We start from the raw sequence: 24,257 nt of genomic DNA, 5'->3' as shown, positions 1-24,257 counted from the left end.
GGGGTCCTCCTTGCGGTTGGGGTCGTGGGTGGAGCCCGGCTTCCGTGGGAGTCCGGGCGGAACCCTCTCGGAGCCGAAGTTGCGGGCGGAACCCGGCTCCCGTAGGAGTCCGGGCGGAGTTCTCTGCAATCAAAGTTAAAGGTGAAGTCCGGCTCCCGTAGGAGTCCGGACGGAGCTTACCAGCAGTTGATACTGAGAGCGGAGCTCGGCTCCCGTAGGAGTCCGGGAGGAGTTCTCTGCAATCAAAGTTAAAGGTGAAGTCCGGCTCCCCTAGGAGTCCGGACGGAGCTTACCAGCAGTTGGTACTGAGAGCGGAGCCCGGCTCCCGTAGGAGTCCGGGCGGAGTCCTCTTGAGGTCGAAGTTGTCGGCGGAGTCCGGCTCCCGTAGAAGTCCGGACGAAGTCTGTCTGCAGTCGTTGGAGTCGTCGGCGGGGCCTGGCTCCCGTAGGAGTCCGGGCGGAGCTGTCTTGTAGCTGAAGTTGTTGGTCGTCGAGGATGAAGTCCGGCTCCCGTGGGAGCCCGGACGGAGATTTCTTTTGAGGTTGGCCTTATCGGTGGAGTCGTTGATTCTGTGGAGGACTTCGGCCGGGGATATTTTATACCCAACACCATCCTTGTGTAAGTAGATATTTACCAATCGGCAAATTTGATGAGTCAGTTACAAAAAATATTGGAACACATTGGCAAAATACATGCCGGCACACCACCAACGGTCACAAGAGATTAGCTTAAGCCAATCAACAAATCCAGCCAATCCGTCATATGAATTACGTCAATTTTATTCCTCTCTCCATCAAACAAGCAACTGAAAGTAAAAGTAGCGATGCTTAATCATTTAAGGTGCGTTTGATTATACTTTTTGATTTTTGATTTTTAATTATTAAAAAATATTTTTTATTTATTTTGATTTTTACTATTGAATAAAAATAAAAAAGTAAAAAATATATTTGGTAACTACGTTGTTATAAAGCAAAAAGCAACATTTATAGATGGCAGATGAAGAGCTCGATGAGAAAAAAGAGTTCAAAAATAGAAGAAGAAAAGAGTGGGGAGGTGAAGAGCTCGACGAGGAAAAAAAATTCAGACTCTTTACTTTTTGATTTGCGTTTTAGACGTGGGAAAGTAAAAAAAACAGAAAAATAAATTTTGGAAAGCAAAAATTTTTTGTTTTACATATAAAGTAATTATTTTAATTTTTTTAATTTTTAATTTTTATTTTTCATGATGTCACCCAACATTACTTTTTATTTTTTAAAATCAAAAAATAAAAAAAAATATTTTTTTAATGACTAACCAAAAGCACTCTTAATTTATTTTACTTAATTCAATCTATTATAAGATCAAATTAGATTATCTATTTAATGAAACAATCAGATTTAAATCTAAATTTTTAATCTATTTAATAAATAAGCTAAATTTGAACTGACAAGATTTTTTTTATCAATTTTGTATCTAATCTAATTATTATCTAACCTGATCCAATCCAATTATCACCGTTAACCGAAAGTAGTAGTAGAATAAAATTAAGTTACGGCAATGACATCAATTAATGGGCATCATTCATTAAAATGCCCACAGTGACTACCATCCTGATAAAGACTAAAGTAGTAGAGTCACCGTCATACAATGACAAGAGCAACAAATGGCACTTATGGCTTTATGGTAGACATAATGATACAATTTTTTGGTGTATATAAACAAACATGCCATGTCATCTGGAGCCCTCTTATACAAGATTGCTCACTAGTAACTCACCCATGTATTGATGTCATTTCGCTTATCCATGGGGCTGGCAACTCCCATGAGATGATGTCCTTTAATTCCAGGATAATTTTCATCGTTGTTGCTTTACTCAAAATCAAGCTAACGTACCAAGGACATGTATGATGAAATTATGAGCATAATTAATAATCCACCAGTTCTAAGAACAGTACTCTTCTTTCAATGCTGGGCTTCAGCCATGTCAATTTCTTTTAGAAAAAAATGACTTGAGATTCCTCAATCACGGTGGTCCTTGTCACAATGGATGTATCCAGTCTACCCGCTACTCTCTCAGAAAAATCTAGCCATGGTGGCTTAGAGTTCGCCTTAATTGACGGCCTCCCCACGGGCCTACACAACAACGTGCGCTCTATTTCCTCCTCCTCGCCTTAAAGTCTTGATCTCTGAATAAAAAGCCATTCAAATTTCGCAGTACCGCCCCACGCGCTCGGGACATTATCGCCATCACTTCCAAGGAAATAGAACAAAGGTTGCAGTACCGCATTTCTATGTTTAGGTGCCAGTTCTTTTCTTTATGCCTTGCTTAGCTTTCTGTGGTGTACCATTTCTCTGTACTATTTTGTTTTCTAGTTCCAAAAAATCATCTCCTATATCATATTTTTAAAAGAAACAAGAAGGATAAAAATAGTGTTAAAAACTAATATATGCAGAGTGGAAAAGGAGGAGTCAAGATTATGTACTTGTAGATTTAGATATGAAGGTTACAAGATAAAATGTTTTCATCAATGGATTTAATATACATTATCTCAAACGTCTGTAAATAACAAAGACAACCATAATGCATCGCTAATTAATGCATGGTTTTGTTGAATCATCCCAAGTTAACCGCATCACTTATGCAAAATGACAGTGATTTTCTTGAGATGACGGATTAGCAAGGTATTTTCAGAACAATCTCAAATTTTTTTGTTGCAAGCATTTTAAAGTATATCAATCACATCTAATTATTTAAAAAATAAATTAATAAAAAAATTTTATTTGAGTTTAAACTTAAAAATAATATTCCAGTTGAGTTTCACTTAAAAATAGCTCCCTAATTGATATAAATAACCAAATTGTTCCTGCAGTTATAAACCAACACTAAAATAATACTATGATATTAGAAAACAGTACTGTTTATTGTAATGTAATACTGTCTTATTGTAAAACAGTACTGCCTTATTATGATATAAAGATATTTAAAACAATACTTTTTTATTATAATACAGTACTGACTTATTATAAAATAATAATGCTTTATTGTAATATAACACTATTACAAAGTAGTACTGCCTTATTATAAAATAATACTATCATATTATAAAATAACACTATGATATTAAAAAACAGTACTGTATTACATATTATAAAACAACACTCCGATATTAGAAAACAATACTGTCTTATTACAAATCAGTACTGTGTTATTGTAAAACAATACTGTCTTATTGTATAACCGTATGAGAGTATAAGGGTGTAACGGTCATTTCAGCTAAAAATGAGGAGTTGCTTTTAATTTATGTTTAAAATAGGGAGCTACTTCTGATTTAAACTCAAGTGGAAAGCTGCTTTTAATTTGAAACATAAAATTAAAATTTTGACCTAGTTTCTAATTATTTAAATTTTATGTCGTAGCCTCATCTTTTAATTTGATGATGTACTAAAAAAAACTTAATTGTTCAATTTTGTGCATTACAACTCCGTTCAAAAAGATTAGAACTTCTCCGGCATGGCAAATTGGCTATCGTTTGGTAGAGACTTCATCACATTAAGAAAATATATAGGTGGGATCAGTGATATCTTCCTAAATGGGCAAGCTAACATTTGTTTAATGAGAATGCAATAATTACACCACCGTCCTAATGGCGTGGTGTGTGCGCATTTATGAATATGTCCCACTCCTAGAAATTGAAGTAAAATAAACAAATAAAATGTAGATAAAGAAAGTAGCCTTCAATTCCAAAACTCTCTTTAAATTAATAATTAATGGATAATAAATCTCAAAACAGAGACGCCAGGATGCGAATATAGCTCCATATAATTGCTCCTAGTCAACATGGTTTATAAAGTTGGCAGATGCTTCCTACGAGGCAATCAAGAATATTATATACATAAACACACACACACATAAACACACACACACACACGTATATACCATGCACAGATACAATACATATTTTTCAGTTTTGAAATCTTGACTGACCCAACATATTATCTTGCGATAGAACAATTTTTACACTCGAATAATGTAGCTGATTGAATGATATCTTATATAGCCAACTTATTCGAACCTTGCTATATGATTTTTTGATGAATCTTTTTATCCAATTGATTAATATTTTATTTATTAATTTTTACAGATATATTAATACTCAGATAGGCTAATTTTGTCCAGTTTACCCAAAAAAGGTCAATTTATTATTATTATTTTTATGTTGAGTTGGCAATCATACAATCTGTATTCCACCGAAGCAAAGGTGCTCCTAGATCAATTACCCAAACTTTCTGTCAAGTATAACTCCCCCACCCACTTGATGTTCTCAATCAATAGCCTCCATTTTTATATTTAATATTTTTATAATTTTGCTAAAAATACCAATATGTTCTGCATATTTTTTGTATATTATATTTAAGTAATTATTTTAGAAAATAGGGGATGACTCATGAATATTTTCTATTTAACCTATAATTATAGAGTAATTAAAATATAGGCTCATATGATTTACCATCAATCATTCATATTTTTTGATATTATATCTATTTTTAAATAATTTTAACTTGTTCTAACTTCTAACTGGTTGACTTGATAATCAGACCTCCGACGGAGTGACCCGAACCTTTAATCGGATTGGACTCCGGTCTGATCTTTATAACTGTTGCGGCCAATCGCCTCGTCGTCCGATCACCGGGAAGCGTGCACCTGCAAAAACGAGAAGTCCACTCTGACCGGAGGCGGCTCCGATAGAGACCCTCCGACGGTCAAGTCAGAGAGGTGACTGGGCAACAGTGAAATGTAGACAGAGGGCTCGATCGAGAGAGAGAGAGAGAGAGAGGAGCGAGCCTGTGTTTTTGGGAGTCGAGGAGTGGGAGAGACGGAGCGGCCCTGCACTGTTGCCTTCTCCGGTTTATATAGTGGAGCACGATATGGCGCCGTCATTTATGGCGCAGACAAGTGAGGAACTGTCAACTCACTGTAGACTGTCAGAGTCGCCGTGAAAGTGTCACGTCGCCGTGCGGCTATCAAATCACCAGGGTTGACAATGCCCTCGGCGGGACAATGCCCCTAGGTAGCCGTGCCGCATGTTGCTGTCAGAGCTGACAAGGTCTGGCGGCTGTACGGCGGTTGGAGGAGCCGACCGACCCAAAGTCGGTGGCCAGCTGAGTGGTGTCGGGCCCCTCCGTTGGTCGGCGAGTCTTTCGTGAGTCGGCCATCGGACCTCTGGGTTCAGTCGGTCGGGAAAAGTGCGCCCGACATATCCTCAGTCGGTCGTGAGCCGATAATTAGCCAGTGATGGCATCCGTCAGTCGGTCGCTCTGACCGCTAATCGGTCGGTCCGGCCGTCGGTCGGTCGGTCGGGCCGTCAGTCGGTCGGGAGGGATTCGCGAACGTCAGGCGTCTAGTCGGTGTCAGAGGTCACGTCGGCGTCGGGTGTCAGTCGGCGCGTCTTGTCGGCGTCAGACGTCGCGTCGGTGTCAGAAGATCGGACGCCACACGATACGGTGTCAGACGATCGAATATCCGGCGCTGTTCGCGGGAGTGTGGGCCGCTGTCAGGCATCCCATCGGGAACGTGAATCGGCGCGGTCGCATTGATGCGGAACCGCGCCCCCGCGTGCCGCGTGTCGAAGGTGGTTGGCCGGCGCCCCCGCATTTAATGTGAGCGATGCCGAATCCTCCACCAATCGGCGGGCGCCACGCGTCGTGCATCTGTGGGCCTTCGGTCGGCGCGGAAGCATCTCGGCCGTCGGTCGGCCCTATATATATAGGACCTCCCGGACCCATGACCCCACACTTGCCATTTTGCTGGAGAAACTCTGTCCGGGCGATTTCTCAGTCGTTGCGGGCAGAGCTTTCTTGCTTCCAGAGGAATCCATCTGGTTCGTGGTCCTCCTTTCCCATCTTCTTCTTCTTCCTCTTCTTCTCTTCTTCTCCTCCTTCTTCTTCTTCTTCTTTTCCTGTTCGGTTCCGGCGCAATGGCCGGAAATCCGACTCAGGGAGGTCGGTCGGGAAACCCGACTGACGACTCCCGATCGACTCCGGAAGTAGAGGTCTCCTCGCTTTCGGGGCCGAATGTCGATCGGCTTCGGAAGCAATATCGCATCCCGGAGCAGTTTCGGCTCTTCGCTCCAGGGGCCGGCGGTCGGGTTAACAGCCCTCCGCCCGGCGATCTGGCGCTGTATGTCGAAGACCTTCGCGCGGGTCTTCAGCTTCCGATTTCGGAGTTCGTCCGGAATTTATTAGATTATTACGGACTCTGTCCGGCGCAACTGGCGCCGAACTCCGTCCGTCTCATCATCTCCTTCGCATTGTTGTGTCAGCTCTTGCCGACCAACCCTCGCGTTTCACTCTTCCGGGCATTCTTTGTGCTCCGACCCCACCCTAAAGCCCGAGGGTGGTGGCTCTTCAACCCCCGGAAGGGTCTTGCCTTCATCACTGGTCTTCCATCGTCCATTCATGGGTGGAAGAACCAGTTTTTCTTCGTTTCCTCCTCATCTCCTTGGGGCTTCCCTTCCCGCTGGGGTGTGCCCCGAACCGAAGCCAACGACAACAGCCGGGTGGAGGCGGACGATCGGGAGGACTTCCACCAATTGAAAGACATGTCGGTCCCGAGCAAAGGGAGCTTGTTACCGAACAAGCTCTCTATGATGCCGGCTTGAGTCTGGTCCCCCGACTAGGTATCGCCCGATCCCCTGATCTTTCCTTTCATTCGGCTCTTGGTCCGGTCTTTAACATTTTTGTCGGTATTGCAGGGACACCTCCAAGGATGCGGCCGACAGACGCCGAGATTCGGCGGTTCGCGACAAGGAAGAGGCCAGCATCGGGGGCCGGTCCTTCGCGCCCCCCGAAGAAACCTGCTCCAGCGGCGCCGATCGTCGAGGCGTCGGCGACCGACCAGTCGGAGCCTGTAATAGCCCTCGCGGCTCCGACGGCTCACGCGGAGGAGAGGCCGGCTGAGGAGGCGGCCGAGGGAACATCGGCGGCTTCGCCGGTGCGGGTGGAGCCGGATGACATTCGAGAAACCGAACATCGTCCAGCGGCGTCCGTTGGCGCGACGGGGGGCACCGGGTCGAACTCAAGCGTCCCCTCGCTACCGGTTCCGTCGGTCGGGGCAGCCGATCCGGGGAAAGCCCCGATGGACCCCGCGGAGGAGGCAAGATCGGGGAGCCGCTCTGTGCCGCCGAGCGCACAGTTCCCCGAGGGAGCGTCGGCGTTGGCCGACCACAACCTTGCGAGGAGGTTGTGTCAGGGGATCCTCCTCCCAGCCGACGTAGAGTCGCTGAGATCTCGGCAGGTGACCGAGATGCTGTCGCGGTTCTATCCGACCATGGTCGAGGTAAGCTTCGCATCATCTTCTCTTTCCCTTAGAAATTTTTGTTGTTATGTGATCCTGGCGAAGCCTTTTCAACCGGCAGCTGATCTATATAATGTCGGAACTGGAGGCCGGGTACCGAAGGTTCGGCAACGTCCGGGCCGCTTACAAGGAGAGGTCGGCGGCGGCCGAAGCCGAGAGGGCGATGTTGGCCGACCACCTTCAGCAATCGGCCGACCGGGAGGCCAAGTTAGTAGACGAGGTCTCCCGGCTTGGGTCCGAACTCCGATCGGCCAAGAAGGAGGCCAGACACAAGGGTCGGGCCGTGCGTCGTCTTCGGCACGAACGAGACGGCGCCACCGCCGAACTCAAAAGCGAGCGCGAGCAGCTTCGGGTCAGCCTGGAGAAGCTCGCCGAAGCCGAAGAGGAGCTATCAATCGCCCAGATCGAGCCGAAATGGCGAAGGCTGAGGCGGAGTCGGCGAGGGAGTCGCTCGCCCGTGCGGAGGACGAGGCAAGGTCGGCGAAAGAGTCGGCCGATCGGGCGGTGGAAGACTTCCGGGCCTCCGACCAATACCGGGAGGAGATGCTCGAGTCGGGCTTCGCCTCGTACCGGGTGGGGTTCGAGGACGGTCGGGATGCCGTCCATGCCTTGTACCCAGAGCTGGACGTCAGCAGCGTCGTCCCGCCAGTAGCCGAGGAGGAAGGAACCGAGGAGATGGCCGACCAGCCGTCGGGAGGCGTCGTCGTGGCGGAGGAAGCCGTCCCGGAGCAGGTGGCGCCGACCGATATCCCCTTGCCGACCGAAGCCCCTCCTTCAGCCGCCGACCCAGCGCCGCTTATGGCCGACACGCCGGTCATCCCCGATCCTCCGTCGGTCGAGGAGATCGACTAAGACAGATGATCGGGCCCTGCCGACTACCTCTGTTTTTGTTTTTCTTTTTTCCTGAAGTACTTGTAATCGGGCTTCGACCCGACTTTGTAATTCTCTTTCAGTTTTGAATGAAACTTTTTCACTCTCTCGAATGTATCTATAATGTCGCATGCCTATGTGAGTCGCTAACTTAAAATAAGTCGCTAACTGCCATAGGTCGGTTAGGATGTTTGGCAACTTGTGCCGACCCGAAGGCAAGGTAGGTCCCGCCTTTAGATCGGCTTCTGATAGTCAATGCTGATCATCGGGCGCGTATGTTAAGTCGGGAGCCACGAAGGTAGAGTAAGTCCCGATTTCAGATCGGACTTTGATGGTCGAGATCTTCGGTCGGGCGCCCGTTGAGCCGGGATCCGACCGACCGTGATTACGGTTCGGCAGTCGGGTCCTCTGACTTGTTCAGTCGAAAGTCGTCCGGCGCATTCAGTCGGGGGAGCACCGATAAGTCGGGCCCCGATACCCTTATGTCGGGTACACCTCCGCGCCTCGTGATATACGGTGGTAAGCCGCATATCCTCCGGCCGACTGTGGCTCGGTCGGTAAGTCGTAGATGCGACTAAGGTCGCGTCGTGTGATAGACGGTGGTAAGCCGAATATCCTTCGACCGGCCGTGACTCGGTCGGGAGTCGCGACGTCGGTCGCGTAGGCATTTCGCCTTTTCTTGGTCGGGGCCCGATCGGCATGTTAGCCGATGGTCTGGCCCGAGAGTTCAACCGTAGAAGGAGCGCCAGCTCCCGTCATTGTAGATGCATCGGTCCTTGCAAGGGTCTGAGGTCTCGTCGACTGTCGAAGGAATGTCGACTCCCGTCATTGTAGATGCATCGGTCCTTGTAAGGATCCGATGTCTCGTCGACTGTCGAAGGAGTGTCGACTCCTGTCATTGTAGATGCATCGATCCTTGTAAGGGTCCGATGCGTTACCGACGATGAGGTCGTCGGTTTTAGGTGGATGCTAGGTCCACGTCAATACGTTGGGGCTTTGGCGAGCGCCGATCATTAGTCGAAGAGTTAAGACTCCGAGATTTCAAACCGAGTTTGTTTTCCGACTGAACAATTACAAAGCTCATGGGTAATACAACTTCAAGTTGTCGGCGTTCCAAGTCCGGGGAATGGGCTTCCCTTCAAGGGTCTCCAGCCGATAGGCTCTCGGTCCGTAGGTGTCTGCAACCTTGTAGGTTCCTTCCCAGTTTGGAGCCAACTTCCCCTGATCCAAGGGCTTCGAGACCTCCACCTTCCTCAAGACCAAGTCACCAGGCCTGAAGAGCTTTGGTCTGACCTTGGCGTTGTAATACCGGGCGATCCTCTGTCGGTATGAAGCCATTCGGATTTGAGCCTCGTCTCGTAGTTCGGGGAGGAGGTCCAGGTCGGCCCTCCGACCCTCGGAGTTGTCTGGCTCCTGATACCGCTCGACCCTTGAAGATGACAGTCCGATCTCGAGCGGGATCATCGCCTCTGTCCCGTAGGCCAAGCTGAACGGCGACTCCCCGGTCGGGACGCGGGGGGTCGTTCGGTAAGCCCACAGAACGGAGCCCAGCTCGTCGACCCAGAGACCTTTGGCTTCATTCAGTCGGGTCTTGAGTCCATGGAGCAAGGTCCGGTTGGTCACCTCAACCTCACCGTTAGACTGTGGGTGCCCGACTGAAGTCAGTCGGTGCGTTATGTGGAACCTGACGCAGAAGTCTCTGAAATCCTGGTTGTCGAATTGCCGTCCATTGTCGGTGACGATGGTGTGCGGCAACCCAAACCTGAAGATGATGAATTTTTGGATAAAGTCCTCCATCTTCCGCTCGGTGATCTGCGCCAAGGGCTCGACCTCGACCCACTTCGTGAAGTAGTCGATGGCGACGACGATGAACTTCCTCTGACCCGACGCTGGAGGGAAAGGGCCGAGAATATCGACCCCCCACCGAGCGAAGGGCCATGGAGCGATAATGGGAGCAATTCGGCTGGCCGGTTGGTGTTGAATATTGGCATACTTTTGACAAGGTTCGCACCTCCGGACCAGCTCGGCCGCATCATTTTTCATGGTGGGCCAGTAGTAGCCTTGTCGCAGGACCTTGAAGGCCAGGGACTTGCCCCCCAAGTGGTCCCCGCAAATTCCTTCGTGAACCTCTCGGAGAGCGTAGTCGGCGTCGGTTGGTCCCAAACACCTAAGCAGGGGAAGGGAGAATGACCTTTTGTAGAGTCGGCCGTCCATGATGACATATTGCGAGGCCGACCATCGGAGTCGCTTGGCCTCCGTGGGATCTTCGGGACTGATCCCGTCGGTCAGGTACCGGACGATCGGATCCATCCAACTTGGTTCGGACGTTAGCTGCTGTACTTCCTCGACCCGATCGATGCTCGGCTGCTGGAGGTTTTCGACGAACGTCCGACCCAAAGAGTCGTAGGCCGACGTTGCCAATCTGGAGAGTGCGTCGGCACAAGCGTTCTCCGACCTAGGGATGTGGAAAATTTCGAAATACTCGAGGCGCGCCACGAGGTCCTTCACTTTCTGAAGGTACTTGATCATGGTCGGATCACGCGCCTCGAATTCGCCCTTGACCTGCCCTACGATCAGCTGAGAGTCGGAGAATGCCCGGAGGCTGTCGATGCCCAGCTCCTTCGCCATCCTCAAGCCAGCGAGGAGTGCCTCGTATTCGGCTTGATTGTTGGAGGCCTTGAAGTCGAACCGGAGGGCGTACTCGGTGACCACCCCATCCGAATTCGTGAGCAGGAGCCCGGCCCCGCTTCCCTGAGCGTTTGAGGCTCCGTCGATGTGGAGTACCCAGGTGGAGATCGGGTTTGGCTCAGAGACCGCATCTCGTCCTGGGTCTTCAGCTCCCGACCTTTGGTCGGTTGTCGGGCATTCGACGATGAAGTCGGCCAAGACCTGAGCTTTCAGGGCAGGCCTTGGTCGGTACTGAATGTCGAACTCGCTGAGCTTCATCGCCCACTTCGCGAGTCGTCCAGATGTGTCGGGTCGGCGCAGTATCGCCCTCAGGGGCTGGTTGGAGAGCACCACTATGGCGTGGGCCTGGAAGTATGGACGGAGTCGTTGCGCGGAGACGGTCAGGGCGAAAATCATCTTTTCCGTCTCCGAATATCTGACTTCGGCGCCGTGGAGCACTTTGCTGGTGTAGTAGATGGGCTGATGAGTTCGGCACTCGTTTTTCCGAACGAGCACCGAACTGATCGCCTCAGGAGGCGTGGCCAAGTAGAGATACAAGGTCTCCCCGACCTGCGGCTTCACGAGCAACGGTGGGGAAGCCAAGTACTTCTTCAGATCTTCGAAGGCCCGCTGGCACTCATCCGACCAAGAGAAACCGTTCGCCTGACGCAAAATCTTGAAGAACGGGAGGCACCTTTCAGCTGATCGGGAAATGAATCGGCTAAGAGCGACGATTTTTCCGTTCAGCTGTTGGACCTCCTTCTTGGTGTTCGGATGGCGCATGCCGAGGATCGCCTTTATTTTCTCAGGGTTGGCCTCGATCCCTCTCTGTGAAACGAGGAATCCGAGGAACTTCCCTGAGGTCACCCCGAAAGCACATTTGGTCGGGTTGAGCTTCATTCGGTGTCGTCGAAGGGTGCGAAAGGTCTCCTCGAGATCCTGAACATGGTCCGGGGTCTGCGTGCTCTTCACCAGCATGTCGTCCACGTATACCTCCATGTTGCGCCCGATCTGGTCCTTGAAGACCTTATTGACGAGTCGCTGGTAGGTGGCGCCGGCGTTCTTCAGTCCGAAGGGCATCACCCGATAACAGTAGAGGCTCTTGGGAGTCACGAACGCGGTGTGCTCCTCGTCTTCAGGCGCCATCCGGATCTGGTTGTATCCGACGAAGGCGTCCATGAAGCTGAGCAGTCGAAATCTGGACGTCGCATCCACCAGCTGGTCGATCTTCGAAAGTGGAAAGCTATCCTTCGGGCAGGCTCGGTTTAGGTCGGTATAGTCGATGCAGATCCTCCACTTCCCGTTGGCTTTTTTGACCATGACAACATTGGCGAGCCAATCGGGATACGTGGATTCCCGAATGAAGCCTGCTTCGAGTAGCTTGTCCACTTCTTCGTCGATGACCCTCTGCCTCTCTGGGGCGAAGGACCTTTTCTTCTGCCTTACCGGCCTCATCGTCGGGTCGATGTTGAGTCGGTGAGTTATTGTTTCTGGGGGGATGCCCGACATATCTGCTGCCGACCAAGCAAATATGTCGGCATTGGCCGTCAGCAGCTCCGTCAGTCGGCGTCGTTCGGTGTCGGGTAATTGAGACCCGACCCAAACTTTCCTGTCGGGATTTTCTCCTATCGGGATCGCCTCGAGCTGCTCGGCTGGCGAACCTCGTTCTTCCTCCTCCCGCTGGTCCAGCTTGTCGATCGTCAGAGAACCCCTCGACTCATCGCTTTGAGCGGAGATTTGAAAGCATCGTCGGACGAGCTGTTGATCTCCGCGCATCTCCCCGATTTCGTTTTTGGTCGGGAACCGAACAAGGAGATGGTACGTCGAGACGATCGCCTTGAGGGCGTTCAATCCGGGTCGTCCAAGTATGGCGTTGTAAGCCGAAGGAACTTGGACGACTGTGAAAGTGAGGTGGACCGTGCTTTGCCGAGGTTCGGTGCCGGCCGTCATGGGCAGGGTAATTTCTCCCTCTGTCGTGACAGCGTCTCCGGCAAAGCCGATCAGGGGCACAGAGACCCTCTTAAGTCGGTCAGTTGACAATCGCATTCGGGAGAAGGTCGAGTAAAATAAAACATTTGTCGAACTTCCATTATCAACAAAAATTCGTTTTACATCATAATTTGCTCTTGTCGCCGACACAACAACAGCATCGTCGTGGGGAGTTTGGATGCCCCGAACGTCGTCTTCCGTAAAGGTGATTACGTCGTCCGGGCGCGGCTTTTTCGTCGGCTCCCCTCCCGCAGACGTCCTCGGGCCCAGCCGCTTGGAGATCATGTTGATGACTCCGACCGTCGGCTGATTGTTCGCCGCTCCTTCAGTCGGCTGGGGTCGTCGATCGGCAACTGGTTGGGTCGGCGGACCCTTCCGAAATTTGCCGAGATACCCCCGACGGATGAGAGCTTCGATCTCATCCTTCAGCTGGATGCACCGCTCGGTATCGTGGCCGTGGCTTCGATGAAATCGACAGTACTTCCGACGGTCGAGGCCTTTTGCCTTCAGAGGCGGAGGCCGTCGCAGGTATTCCTCCCCCTCGATCTCCATCAGGATCTGCGCACGGAGAGCGAATAGAGAAGTGTAGGAGTCGTACCTGGGTCGTGCCAGCCTCGGAGTCTGTTGCCGGGGTGACTTTTGGATTCGTCGGGGTGGCGAGACCCGACTATTGATCGGGGGCCTGCTTGGTTCGGCGGGCTCCCGACCTTTTCTCCGCTTCTCTTTCGGGCCTCTGGGCTCGACCAAGCGTCGGTCGGATGCTCCTTCGTCCGCGCGCATATACTTGTATGCGCACTCCAGTAGCTCGGCATAAGTCCGGGGGAGGGTCTTGTCCAGAGAATAGGTGAATCGGGACGCCCTCAGGCCCCGCTTCATGGCTGAGACAGCCATGTCTTCGTTGAGGTCCCAGACCTCAAGCGTGGCCGCGTTGAATCGCGCCACGAAGTGTCGGAGCGTCTCGCTTTCCCCCTGCTTGAGGGAGAAAAGGCTGTCCGACATTCGCGGCGGCTTTCGGCTGGTGCTGAAATGGGCCACGAACGAATGCTCGAGCTGCCCGAAGGAGTGGATACTTCCCGATCGAAGACCGAAGTACCAAGCCCTGGCAGCCTTGCGGAGTGTGGCGGGGAAGCCGATGCAAAAAAGAGCGTCGGTTGCCCCTTGGATCGTCATGAGAGCTTTATAGCTCTCGAGGTGGTCGACTGGGTCGGTGGAGCCGTCGTATGGCTCCACGTGCGGCATTTTGAACCGACTGAAAATCGGCTCGTCGAGGACCAGTCGGGAGAGAGGTTGGGCGGTCTGGAAGTCGACATCATTGGAAGACTTCTGGCCGTCCATCTGCAACTGCGCGAGTCGGCGGTCGATTTCCTCGAACCACCGCTCGTAGTCGTCCGCTCGTCGATGCTGGGAGACCCCAGGAGTGGAGTCTCCCGAAGATTCTGAGAGGGAGGCCGACGGCGTGCGCGGCCGTTTCTCCTTCCTTTCCCGTTCCAACGGGGAAGGAGAGGGCTGCTGGGACCGTCGGCCGTCGCGCCATGGTCGTCCCTCCTCTTCTCCGTGGGAGCGCTGTTGGGGGCGCTCGCATGGAGGCGACAGGGATCGGCGCGGCCGTCGGCGGCTGCTCCTGGAGGGCATCGGTCGGGCCGCCGGTTGCTGCTGGAGGCTTTTGACTGCGTCCGTCAGTACGGTCATCTGCCGTACGATGGCCGCAATCTGCGCCTCCGTGGTCACTGCAGGGCGCGGAGAGCTGGGCTCCGCCGCCGGTGGTGGCGGGGAGGCCTCTTCCCGACGGGAAGAGCGTCTTGCCGACCCAGTGATTCTCGATCGTTGAGCTCTTGTCTTTGTCATGCTGTCTCCTTCCTGGCGCGCCAATCTGTTGCGGCCAATCGCCTCGTCGTCCGATCGTCGGAAAGCGTGCACCTGCAAAAATGAGAAGTCCACTCTGACCGGAGGCGGCTCCGGCGGAGACCCTCCGACGGTCAAGTCAGAGAGGTGACTGGGCAACAGTGAAATGTAGACAGAGGGCTCGATCGAGAGAGAGAGAGAGAGAGAGAGGAGCGAGCCTGTGTTTTTGGGAGTCGAGGAGTGGGAGAGACGGAGCGGCCCTGCACTGTTGCCTTCCCCGATTTATATAGTGGAGCACGATATGGCGCCGTCATTTATGGCGCAGACAAGTGAGGAACTGGCAACTCACTGTAGACTGTCAGAGTCGCCGTGAAAGTGTCACGTCGCCGTACGGCTATCAAATCACCAGGGTTGACAATGCCCTCGGCGGGACAATGCCCCTAGGTAGCCGTGCCGCATGTTGCTGTCAGAGCTGACAAGGTCTGGCGGCTGTACGGCGGTTGGAGGAGCCGACCGACCCAAAGTCGGTGGCCAGCTGAGTGGTGTCGGGCCCCTCCGTTGGTCGGCGAGTCTTTCGTGAGTCGGCCATCGGACCTCTGGGTTCAGTCGGTCAGAAAAAGTGCGCCCGACATATCCTCAGTCGGTCGTGAGCCGATAATTAGCCAGTGATGGCATCCGTCAGTCGGTCGCTCTGACCGCTAATCGGTCGGTCCGGCCGTCGGTCGGTCGGACCGTCAGTCGGTCGGGAGGGATACGCCCGACACACCCCCAGTCGGTGATGGGCCGTCAATTGGCCAGTGATGGCGTCTGCCAGTCGGTCCCTCCGGCTGTTGGTCGGTCGGTCGGTCCCTCCGGCTGTCGGTCGGTCGGTCGGTCCTTCCGGCCATCGGTCGGTCGGTCGGTCCCTCCGGCCATCGATCGGTCGGTCGGTGGATATTCCCCAACAATAACCCTGAGCAGAACAACCATCCAAAATGAAAGCATCAAGTGCTTCCAATTATACCTAGGCTAGTAAGCAGTGACACTCAGGTTGTTCTGTGCTCAACCTAAGCAAGTGAAGCTGACACAGGAGCTCCATGTTATGTGATATTCCATCATCCATTTGTGCTGCAAACTGTCCAAGGTAATTTTTACCCAAAAAAACCTGTCCAAGGTAATTAATACATACGCATCTAATAAAAACGATGTGCATTTATAAACCCTCTGGATATCACTGTCCAAATATCAAGTGCAAACATTCATACACAAGGCCTGTCCATGTGTCCAGACATTTCAGAAGGCCCACCCTACACTGCATCAGTCCTGGAGGTTTAATAGCTAAACATGGAAAAGTCAGTAGTTTATCTGACCATCCTAGTAGCTGGTACATTTCTTCCCTGATAACAGCCTACTAGGCCTTGTTGCATCAAGCCTTCATCTTCCTACGTCTCTTTAAATCTGCATCCAGCCACACATCGCTATGATCATGGCCGCCTGTGACATATCTTTGCCTCAACTATATCCTATTTGGAGTCCTTCACACATGTTGCGAGACCAACATGTGTGACCACAGGTACACATCATGATACAAACTTCAACTTAGGGAACCCAGGATACTTTTATAGCAGCAGTGCATTCATGAGTTCCCCATATTCGCGAGGCCCAGCAGTAAATTACGGAGCTTTCCCTTCGAACAGCTGGAAGTCTCTTGCTCAATATATTTAAAGCTTCAGTTACTACAGTAGGAATTCAACTTCACTTCCCTGTAATGGAATCTCGATCAGTAGTCACCGGACGAGCACCCTATTTAGGCTCAGGCTTGGATGACAACGATAGCTGAAGGTCATATTGGGGTCATCTGTCTTGAATGATAGCCCTGCCACCCCTGGAGTCAGATAGGTTTCTCTGCAATGTTCTGCCGGCCTCCTACTGTGATGACATTAATTTGATTGTGGTCCTCTAAGACAGCTATGCGGTGTCCATTGCCAAGGCTCCAGTGTGAACTACCTACTCGCTGAGGGATGGGAATCCACACACGGTTCCTCCTCTATAACCACACACTTGCTGAGTTAATGTTGTCATTGAATATTGGTGCCCATATAAGTTTTGCTTTGCTGATTCTGAAGGACAGCTTTTCTTACAAGGTAAAAGGTCAGAAAGGTCATCATAGTCCCGGGTTCATTGACAGTTTAAGATTGTGAATCCTTCAAGGTCCCAGTATCAGATAGAATGCCACAACCTTTAACAGAGAGATCGAACAGCCTAAATTCACACTTGGTGGATGAACTGAAACTTTAAACGGAATCCTCCTTAGAAAGCAGAGTCATGGACGAGAAAATATGTCCTGCCGAGCTGCTTTACAGAGTTTCTTTACCATCAATCTGCCACTGCCTATCTTCATAGCATTCAGATTAAATCAACTTGCAAAAGATATCATTAACAACATTGCATGCCAACTAAATAAGAAATCAGATTTTAGATGGTAGATGACTTATGTGAAGAATAAACATTTTATATACCCGACAAAAGGAAATACCAGAAAACAGGTCACACTCACATTCCAACCGGATCTCAAAGACAGCTGGAAAGAAGCATAAACCAGCAAAAGGCCATTGCCATTGGATTTTGGTGGAGTTGGCTTGATCTTCTAAAATTCTCATGTTGGTTGCAAGATAGAAAGTTTTGGATTATATGATTAGAATTTTGGTACCTTCCTACTGATATTCATAGTTATGGAAAATTATGGTTGAGGGTCTTCTGTGTTTTGCTTCCTCCACTTCATGCACAAATGAGTATTTGATGATGTAAATTATTCTGCCCAAATCTTGATTTCTTTAAAGTTATGAACATATAAGAACTGTTACTGGTTGCAAATTCTTGCAACTGAAGCATATAATCAGCAAGATCTTCTATACTGCAACTTGTTACTTTACAATCTATTGGCAGATTGATTAAAAATATCTACAAGTTTTTGCAAGTTGTTCTAACTCATGGCACATGCCTTGTACTCCCATTCTTCTATATTTTTTCCGAATTAGTCTTATTTGATTTTATAATTCAGTTGTTTAGTTAATTTATGTGCTTAATTTTTTTCTCATAAAAAAGGAATCAAGTGTTCCATTGTCAAACGCTTACCAGCCATCCCCCCCACCCACATTTTTTGGATCATTAAGTAATTTTTGTGTCAAAATGTCATGTCAAAGGCAGCCAAGCAGAGTTAACAGCAGAATACTAGAGTATAATAAGTGAAGACTGAATGTTAAATGAGATAACACAAAGGATAAGCACAATAAAGGCAGTGAGCAATCGTAAGGAAAAGAAACAAAGCATAAGCAACTATAAAAGTTCAGAATGAAGGTAGAATTATATGACAGTGATATAGAAGTAGAAGCTATTTGCTACTAAAATTACAGACAGGACAGCAAGTTCAAGAGAGCAATTGGACTAGGTGGCTTCCTTTGTTACCAAGCATACTAGAGACTGGACATAGAAGTGGCAACGGATCGGATATGGATCGGTTGATCGATACCCGTATCCGTCCCGCCAGCAAAAAAACACATACCCGTACCCGCCCCGTATCCATCTCGGGTCGAGTCTAGTCGGGTTGAGCTCCAAAAACCGATCGGATCAGATCGGGTTGGATCGGATAGGATATACCCAAAATCCCTATATAATTTTTTTTAAAAAAATTGTGCAATGGAACAGAGCCCTATAAATTAAAAATTTTGTAACTAAAGAAGAATTTTTTCAATCAAAAATCCCCAACCTTACAAAATATCATGCTTCTACAAAGATTAAGCTCTCAAAACCTCAAGGAACCAACTCACACCGCCACAACTCGGACAAAATCCCATATATTTGAGGAAAAAAACCCAATCGGAACCTCAAAAACCCTTCTAATCTCTCTCAAGTACTCTCCTTCCCCACAGATCTCTAAAAAAGATAATGAAAAGAAAAGAAAAAGAAGCAAAAAAAAAAAAAAAGACAATCTATTTAGGAAAAAAACTTACCTCTCAATTTTTTTTCACTTTTTCTTTGTTTTCTGTGATTTTCTCTTCGTTTTCTCCCAATTTTTCTTCTACTTTTTCCATCCTCAAGAGTCTCAATCGGGTGGGAGGCTTGGAGTGGCCGAATATGGAAACTTAGGGGAGGCAGAGCGGCTAAATATGGGAAGCTTAGATGGCTAGGATTTTGTGTTGGGGATCGGATTCGGGATGAGGTATACTATTATCCATACCCGCTTCGGATGTTTTTTCTAAAACCCATGCTCACCCCGAATTTTAATCGGGTCAGGTAAAACCCGCCCCATTCGGATCGGATCAAATCGGATATCCGATGGGTCGGACCAAATTACCATCCGGAACTGGACATGGCGTCAAAATGACGCCTGCCCTCGGATCCTGAAAGATATTTTATATTTTGACTCTTTGGGCTGCTCTTGCACTAGAATGGTGTGACCGCCCGTTTGTATCAAAAAAGAAAGAGCAATCTAATTTTTCACTCACTGAAATTGTGATCATAATGAAGCTGATAGAGCCCATGGTAGACATATGCAATATATTTAATCAAGTTGAAATTTCCAAATACATATAGGTTTTGCGAAATCATAGATGCACACAATCCCTGCAAACAATCTTTTCTTAAATAGTGATCTTGATCTGCCAACCACAGGCAAACTTGACCATAAGATCTGGGAAGAATGAAAAGTGACTTTAAAGCAAAATCAAAAGGCAACTGCCATTGAAAAATTAATGAAAGCGATAAAAGTCCATTTCGCACCCCATACATGAAGGATGAAAGATAAAATATGCCTAAGATCTTTACTAAACCAGCAGATACATATTCAAGTAAACAAGATTCATTCAGAAATTGTATTATTTTCATTTAGGGAAGTTCATTAGAAGGCAACACAGTTTTTCTTTCCACCTATTATCCAGGTCAAATGTCTTGTGTTTGGAGAACTTTTGGTATTAGGAATTCAACATGACAAAATCTCAAGATTAACTGGTACAGTTTGTGAGTCAGCATACTATGGAAATCATATCCAAGTACCAAGATATAAATGTCATAGAACCGATTCCTGAAGCAAGCAATCCAATATTCACATAATTCGAGCAACGACTGCCCTGATCAGGTAAACTTTCAGCACACAACATATTAAAAGGCCAGATTTTTAGGGCATGTAGAACAATATGGTAAACTTAAGCAAATTATAACTCAGAAAGAGCTATTCACAGATAAGTAGCATCCATTTCAATCCAAATTCAAACTTTGGAATTCGTATCCTTTGTTTTTTTCACAACTCAAATCTTTTTTCTTCTTTTCTGTTATAAATAAGTGAATCACTCAGTAAAGTAGAATTCATAAATTTGGAAATGCCAATAACAATCTTTGCATCAGCCTACAAATCAACTGTTTCTCCATCAATACTCCATTCAAACCTCTGTCTACCTTTAGAAAGCAATCAACTAATAAATCCAAATAGCAGAACACTATATCAAACCCACATAATCATGAAACAGAAAATAGTGCTAAGAAGATGACCAGCCACCAAAAGCACAAGATCATAACCATAACGTACCATCAAGAACTAACTACAACTAGATGCAAGTAGTGCTCACATTTATAACGAAAGTACTATACTTACCACTAAAATCATATAAAAATTAAAGAAAATTATTGCATATCGCCATCAAAAGTTAAAAATAAAATTAAAATTCACAGAAAAAGTTAACGATTGCTCATGAAACAGACGGCAATATTTAACCAAAAAACCGGGGGAAAAAAAAAAAAGGGACCGTCCAACCTCTGGTGATTTGATCTCGTGACGAGGGCAACGGAGAGAAGCTTGCTTTCGCCAGAGGTTCTCGAATTCAGTTGATGCAAGTGGGGAACCGGGACCACCAGAACGAACACACCACATCACATCGTGATCGAATCGGACGGATCCGAAACGGTTCCCGACCTGCACCAAGCGAATTCGAGAAGGCGGCGAGAAATAGAAACCCTAATTCGAAGAGGAAACTGGAAAGAATAAAAGAGCCATTTTTTTGCTCTCTTTGGCTCCGGGTCCCGTTCTTCGGCGGAACGGAAAGAGGGGATCGAGACGGATTTAACAACGAGCGGCGGAGAGGAGAGGAGTCCGGCGGAGGATGAGGACGGTCGATCTTGTCGCCTGCTGGCGTGGGGCCCACGTGGCTTGTCTCCATCACGTGCTCCAATTTTTATTTATTACATATTATATTGTGCCGATTTAAATCTACGTTTATTGGGATTTACAAGTTGGTCTGCTATCCCAAGGCCGCAATGCTGATGTGTCGACGAATTATTGGCCAATGAACTGTAACATGTTTCAATGAGATTTCTGGGTTTTTTGACCTTGCCTATGGTGGAATCAAAGTCCAAATTCCGATTGCCCTGCAGGATATTTTGTATTTTAATTTTTTTAATTATATTTATATTAAATAATTATAATTATCCGCATATATCAAAAAAAAAAAAAAGTACTTTCAGTTTGATAATGTTATCAGGTTGACTAGGAGTCCCGGATTGATTCAAGTAGAATTCAGCTTTGCTTTGTGGCCCAATGGGACAACAAAAACTCTGGGAGAGGAATAACTGGATCAGTTTTCATTTTCTTATACTGGTCAGTTAGGGGACCGTCGATAGTGATGATATAATTAGGAATTGTGAAAGGATCAGGGAGACTAACTTGACCTATTGAATTTGCTTTGAGGTTCGTCCAGCCTAAAGTTGACCCAGTCTAGATGCATATTAGTCAGACGAGACCAAAACTAGGCGCAGCCTCATGGTTGCATTAATTAGTCTTGTCCGCTAGTAATTACATGCAAATTTACTCCAACTTGGTCGCACTTGATTCTTTTTTAAAAGAAAAAGGAATTGGATCAGAACTTGATTCCCTGCGTCCCATTTCTAGTTTCCTCCCAAAATCTGCCCCTTGTGCTCCCAGTCGACAAGGCCACATAAGCTTACCGGTAAATTTTGACCTAGATGGTACTGCCTCTCATCCCATCAGCAAAGAGAGAGATTCCAATTTTACAAGATAAATTTGATCATGTAATATGGTTCGCTTCAAGATATATTGTCTCGGATCCAAATCTCATATCGATACCCCTATTATCATGTTAGTACATCCGGTACAGAATCAGTTCGATATGTACCAAATATCGGTATATCTTCCGTACTGCCTATACCAATATCAAAGTAGCATGGTATATCCCGTACTGTTCAATTTGATACCGTATAGCATACTTTGGTTTGCTCATTTCAGCACTAATTAATCCAGCAACACTGTACCATAAGTGCTAAGCCCACTCCATCTCGAGGCCTACCTAGGCTCCACCCTAAGTAAAGAAGATGGGAATAAGATAGTAGGTGAGGGTAGAAACCCTCCTGTTTTTCCTAATAAAAAAACATATCTCATCCAAGGTGAAGAGGTCTAAGGAAGGGCCAATTTGCAATAGGATGTCAACTGCTATGGTTCTTCTTTTTTGAGATCTAGAGGGACTAGTCCAAAACTTTCAACCATATCCATTTGGCATTAGCATTACACTCAATTAGCATTAGCACAGAAATCTTGTTATTGTTGAAGTGTGACAACAAGAACAATGCTGGTTGCTTGTAACTACAAGATCATGTAACACCATCATGGGGTAATACTTTTCACATGTAAAATAACTTTTCTTTGTGGGTAGTGCTTGCTCCATTTGCAATGAATCCAATCTGGTGCTGACGTTCAAGATTTTGAGCTTAGCTGATTCGGTTTGTAGCAGTGTCAGGAACCCACAAAACAAAATAATTGGTAACTTGGCTCTTATTATCTCTGTCATATAAACCAATATGTTTTGATATGCTTGTCAAGTTGATGTCAAGCAAACAGCTTTATGCCGAGTAATTTCTTTGTGGTTTGCTAGTAGTTTCTCATATGATTACTGCATGTTTTACGCCCTTGTATGCATCTTAACCTATCTCAATCATAAATACTGCATACGCTCTGATTGAAACAGAACTCACTGATGTCTAAACATCATCGCTTTCATAGTGTCGATATTTATGTAATAATAATAATTATATGTAATCCAGTTAAACTTTTTAAAAAAAAAAAAAAAGAACAAACATAAATCTTCTCCCACCTACCTCAATCAGTCTCAGAAATAATTGGATACGTTCTCAAAAATGAGATCTTTAATTGACAAAAACAGAAACATGCCAAATGAAAATATGAAAGAGATATCCAAATCTAGTGACGAAAAAAAGATGACCTCCAGGAGAATCTGTTAGGCTGGATCAATAACCTAGTCGTTTCTCATTCCTTGCTAACCTTTTATCAATTGTTCCAAATTTCAATAAGTTACATCACAAAAATATTGGACAATTCTAAAGTTCAGAGTCATTACTCAGCCAGAAAAAGTAATCTCATTTTTAAATCTTGAGAAACCAACTTAGCGGAAAACCAAGAAGGCCGCAGAGATAGGATAGAAGAAACCAAATAGTTAGAAAAATGCTTACAAAGCGACACATATTTACAGTAGACATAATATAATATCAAACATAACCCACACATTCCCTAACCCAAAAAAAAAAAAAGAATGAAAGCCAAATAAAAACTCAGCGTTACTTAAAACTAATTGCAAAAACAACAAAAATAAGGAAGGCATCCCCAATTGGCAGCCTAAAGGGTGTAAAAGAGGGAGGGTGAATAAAAGAAGTGCCATGAAATTGTTCGAGAGATGTGATGGTCTTTGGAGGCGGGGTTGTGAGAGAGTATATGGGGGAATCCCCACAGAGAGCACAAGCCCGTACTATGAGACCATTCCTGTTATTGTTTCTTTAGGGCTCGAAGAAGTTGCCGATGGGCACCCCGCAGAGAACCTGCGGGTATTTCAGAGCTACCGCTTTTACACAGCTCTCCCTGTGGCTACAAGCCCCTTACAAAACCCAAATCAAAGCATTGAAAATCGAAAATAGAAGAAGAAGCCGGAAAAAACGAAAATGTGGAGAAGAAAGGAACAGAGAGGAGATGCGGCGGATGAGTGGAAAACCCTAGCGAGATATTCTCTTAAATGGAGGTCCCAACGGTTTCTTCTATTAGAAGGACCGAAATGGCCTTAGCTCTTGCTCTATGTTGGGCCAAGTCAGTGTCCAGATATGGAATTGGGCCTAGCCCAACTGCAACCACGACATTCACATGGTAACCAAATCAACAGGGTGTGGTTGATTTTTTTCTTTTTTTTTTTTTTTTTTTTTCCATTTCCTGTATGAAACATTGAAACTCAAGTTCTCCATAATTAGACCATACAGAATTTAGGACTTATCAGATAAAAAATGGAAGAAATCCTCTTTGCCAAATTGGAAAAATCAGGATTAATTGACCCCAGATCAACTATGGACATGAAACCTGTTCAAAAAAGGACATTGATAATGTGATTGTCCCAATTCAAAGATTTCACTAATGTTGATTGTCCCAATTCAACACCTGGTATGATACTAAATCCAGTGCATGATTCACTATCAGATAGTGGCAAATTCTTTGCAATGCAAACTCAAAGTTCTGAAG

The 24,257-nt window shown here is 47.2% G+C and overlaps 1 long non-coding RNA gene across 1 annotated transcript; it reads right to left on the bottom strand.

Annotated features, from left to right (window-relative positions):
* Positions 1 to 15,874: 15,874 nt before the first annotated feature.
* LOC140853269 (uncharacterized) lies at positions 15,875 to 21,107 on the bottom strand. The gene is made up of 2 exons (XR_012136296.1): positions 20,487 to 21,107; positions 15,875 to 17,071 (listed from the first exon to the last, which is right to left on the bottom strand). It is a non-coding gene; the product is annotated as an uncharacterized lncRNA (long non-coding RNA).
* Between the last annotated feature and the right edge of the window lie 3,150 nt (positions 21,108 to 24,257).

The sequence above is a fragment of the Elaeis guineensis genome, chromosome 13, assembly GCF_000442705.2.
Source record: "Elaeis guineensis isolate ETL-2024a chromosome 13, EG11, whole genome shotgun sequence".
Classification (NCBI taxonomy): Eukaryota; Viridiplantae; Streptophyta; class Magnoliopsida; order Arecales; family Arecaceae; genus Elaeis; species Elaeis guineensis.
The sequence above is the reverse complement of the archived record's forward strand: the minus strand, read 5'-3'. Positions and strand labels throughout refer to the sequence as shown.